General features: G+C 45.7%; 1 protein-coding gene across 2 annotated transcripts in view; it reads left to right on the forward strand.

The window, feature by feature from the left end:
- Nucleotides 1–4,162, forward strand: part of KCNS3 (potassium voltage-gated channel, modifier subfamily S, member 3) — a 19,862-nt gene that overhangs the window by 966 nt on the left and 14,734 nt on the right. The window contains exon 1 of one of the 2 annotated variants that reach the window (XM_014531595.1): nucleotides 3,123–3,144. The exons of the other annotated variant lie outside the window; for it this stretch is intronic. The gene's annotated coding sequence lies outside the window, so the exon portion shown is untranslated. Of the gene's footprint in view, nucleotides 1–3,122; nucleotides 3,145–4,162 lie in introns of those variants that run through there. 2 annotated transcript variants of the gene reach the window in all.

The raw sequence follows: 4,162 nt of genomic DNA on the forward strand, positions 1-4,162 counted from the left end.
CCTGTGACCCAGTCTGCAGGCCGACGCTCTATCCACTGAGCCAAACCGGTTAGGGCAATTCCTTCATCTTCCACAGTCTCTAAATCAGCGGTTCTCAACCTGTGGGTTGCGACCCCTTTGGGGGTCGAATGACCCTTTCACAGGGGTCGCCTAAGACCATCGGAAAACACATATATAATTACATATTGTTTTTGTGATTAATCACTATGCTTTCATTATGTTCAATTTGTAACAATGAAAATCCATCCTGCATATCAGATATTTACATTACGATTCATAACAGTAGCAACATTACAGTTATGAAGTAGCAACGAAAATAATTTTATGGTTGGGGGTCACCACAACATGAGGAACTGTATTAAAGGGTCGCGGCATTAGGAAGGTTGAGAACCACTGCTCTAGGTTGTATTTTAAGGTCAACAATGAACGCTCTGGGAAAGTTGCATGGACGTTTTGGCCACACATCTGTTTGGCTGGGGAGAGCACACACATTTGTGGCCAGCAGATTGTATTCAGGCTGCAGATGGGTTTGATTCGGCTTACAGTGTCAAAACATTAAAAGCAATGGTTGACAACATGTAAAAACATAGGGCAAGTTCCCATAAAACGAAGAAGTGTGAACGTTTTTACAAATTGGGAGATCCGACCACTGGAGCCCACAGGAAGGGCCAGCAGCCCCCCTGAGCCGGGCTGGTGCACTCCACTTGCCTCAGTGGCCTGTCCTCCTTTTCATTTTGGGCCCCTCCTGGCCCCTGCGAGTATTTTATTTTATGGCCAGATTTGAGGTTTGGGAAGAGGAAGCCGACTTTCACAGGAAACCGAAGGATGGGTCATGAGACAAGAGACCTCAGTGAAGTGCAGGGGCCGGAAGGTGGGCAGTGAGAGTGTGTGGGGCAGGGGGACAGGGGAGTCCCATGCACATGAGGAGTGTCCTGCAGATTGGGTCACCTGGAGGTGAACAAGTGGAGAGCACACCACCTTAGCTAAACAACTTAGTGGGGTATTAGGGCAAGAATTGTAGGAGGAGAAGGAAGAATGAGTGTAAAAAGTGATTTCAAGAAGCTGTGTTGCAAAGAGGAATTTGGAGATCTTTGATTTTTTTAAAAATCTTCACTTGATATTTTTCCCTTTGATTTCTAGAGAGAGTGGAAGGGAGGGTGAGAGGAGAGAGAGAGAGAGAGAGAGAGAGAGAGAGAGAGAGACAGACATCGACATGAGGGAGACACATTGATTGGTTGCCTCTTGCACGCTCCCCTACCGGGACTAGGGAACCTGCCACCGAGGTACATGCCCTTGACCTGGAATCGAACCTGTGACCCTTTGGTCTGTGGGCGACCCTCTAACCCCTGAGCAGTCTGGCCAGGACTGATTTTGCTAATTTTAAATCTGTGATTGACTTGAGCATATCTCTATAAGGATGCATGTGATAGAAAGTAGCACTTTCTCTCGTTGTCCTTGACTGACAGTTTATAACTACAAGGAGTCCAGTCTTAGCCTTGGTTGTTCTTATTAAAACAGAACACTGCCAGGGTATAGAACAGAGTGAGGGGCCTTCTACATCTGGGAAGACAGCCCTGCCAACTACAGATCTTACCTGTGTTCAATGCGTGTTTGCTATTTTAATATGCAAGCAGCAGTGCCTTCGAGTGGATAATTCTACCTTTTTTACAGAAGCAGGAGAGTTGAGCAGAGCCCATGTGGGGATTTGTTATCTGCATTTCCTCATGCATTTGGATACTGTCCATTGCCTTTTATCACTGGCCAGGTTGGATCTGTGGGGTGAGCTTATCAACCAGCATCGGCTCTATTGCAGTCTGGGTTAGTGCTTTTATTAGTTTTATGCCACATGCCAATTTTTCCATTTAGTTTTTTTGTATTTGTTTTATGATATAGCTTGATCCAATAACTTATTATGTGTGAATGTGCGTGTGTGTGTGTGTGTCTGTGTGTGTGTGCGCGCATGTGTGCGTGCGTTAGAACATATCTATCTTGTCTTTGATGCAGACTGTTTTTAGGAAGGGAAATCTGTATCTCCCTTCTGCAGTGGCTGATAAAGAAGCTACTGTTCTTCTGTGGTGACTGCAATTTCACAAGCACATTTGCTATGATTTTTTTCTCTCCCAGTAAAACAGTGGACAAGAGAGAGATTAAAATTCAACATGAACGGGAAGCAGCCAGTAGCTGTCCCTAACCCTAATCCTAACTATTGTCAGCCAACTAATCAATTCATTAATGAAGTCACCAAATAATTTTCAGAACATACTATGTGTCAGATAAGGTGCCAGGCACCGAGGATAGGGTGTTGCGTCAGATGAACAAACATTCCTGCCTACATGGAGCTCATAGCTGAGTGGGGAAACACGCCTTGCCCAAGAGAAAGAAATCAAGTATATGTCGCTAAGTGTATTTTAGGAATTGATAAACTCGAAGGGGAGAAAATAAAGTGAGGAAGGGGGATAGGAGTTTCAGCAGATTCACACGTACTCTGTTCTCCTTTCCTTGGGACCTTGGTCACCTCGGTTATTGCTGGTTGACAAGGCGTGGATGGGACGGACAGAGTTCTTCACATTCTAAGAAGAAATGATCTGTATAAATATCTCAGGGCTCCACCCTGGCCATCCCCCAAGCTTTTAGTCCCCGCGTCTCTGCACATGATCATTTAAAGAAGTCTTTATTGTTGAAAGTATTACAGATCCCCCTTTACTCCCCCCATTGACCCTCCCACCCTCCATCTGCACATGATCCTTCCACTCCTTGGAGAAGGGCCTCTGACTCTTACTGTCTCCTTTACTTGTTCCTATCTGACCGGACCCTCAGGGCTCAGCTCAAATGTCACCTGTTCATGTGGTTGTCCCTACGTCCCTGTCCTGGAGGGACCCTTTGCCTCCTCTGGACTTCTGCAGCACCTCTGGGTACCTTTCTTCATGGTACCCGATGTATTCAGCCTTATGAGTGCTATCATTTATTTACCTGCTTACCGTCCTATGAGCTCTTCTAAGTTCCTGCAGACTCTGGCCCACACTGCCTCTTGTTCTCCTTCGTCTCAGATCAGTGCCTGCCATTAAGCAGGTGTGAATGATCGGCAACGCCTGTGATTCCTGCAAACGACACAGGAGCACACGGGCTGAAAAGTCACCCACAGCTGTAAGTTCCCTCCATGTCTAGACCATGCCCCCTCCCCAAATCCTGACCAAGGCTGCTTAGCTCCTTTTCTTTTCCCAAGTAGAAATAACTGTTTTCTTTCTTTTTAAAAGAATATATTTTTATTGATTTTGGAGAGGAAGGGAGAGAGAAAGAGAGACAGAAACATCAATGATGAGAGAGAATCATTGACCGGTTGCCTCCTGCATGCCCCCTTCTGGGGCTTAAGCCCACAACCCGGGCATGTGCCCTGGCCGGGAATCGAATGGTGACCTCCTGGTTCATTGGTCGACGTTCAACCGCTGAGCCACGATGGCCGGACAATAACTGTTTTCTTAAGTGGTTTGCAATACTTGTAAACATTTTCACACAATGCTGGGAGGTACAGAGAAAGCCACAGTCACCCCCAATTCCATCACTAGACAGAATGCATTTACCATTTTGGTGTATATTCTCATCGATTTTTTTTCGTTGTATAAAAATCAGACCTATTTTATAAGGATCACATCCTGCCATACATTGTATTAATTCCTCTCTTTGTTTACTTAGCATGTCGTGACTATCTTTTCATGCACGTGCAAGCAGGGAGCTCAGTGGTTGAGAGAATGGCTTTAGAGCGTTGTTCTTTGAATTCAAACCATGAAGCTGTCACTGACTGCGTGACTATCTTTTCATGCACAGGGAGCTCAGTGGTTGAGAGAATGGCTTTAGAGCATTGTTCTTTGAATTCAAACCATGAAGCTGTCACTGACTAGCTGTTGACCCCGGAGAGCTAGTTAACATCTCTATTTACCAGTCTCCCCATCTGTAAAAGGAATGCAATAAAACACTACTTGTAGGAGGATTCTGAGGATTAAGTGGGCTCAGACATGCAGACACTTGGACAGGGCTGGCTCCATATACAGGAGCTCCTGTATTATTATTTCACCGTTTTCAGGGCCACAGTCTTCTATTGCGTGGCCACCTCCTAGTCCGTGTAATCATTCCCGTACCGATGGACATTTCGGCAGCCTTTGGCTTT

This window comes from Myotis brandtii, unplaced genomic scaffold (genome assembly GCF_000412655.1).
Source record: "Myotis brandtii unplaced genomic scaffold, ASM41265v1 scaffold813, whole genome shotgun sequence".
Lineage (NCBI taxonomy): Eukaryota > Metazoa > Chordata > Mammalia > Chiroptera > Vespertilionidae > Myotis > Myotis brandtii.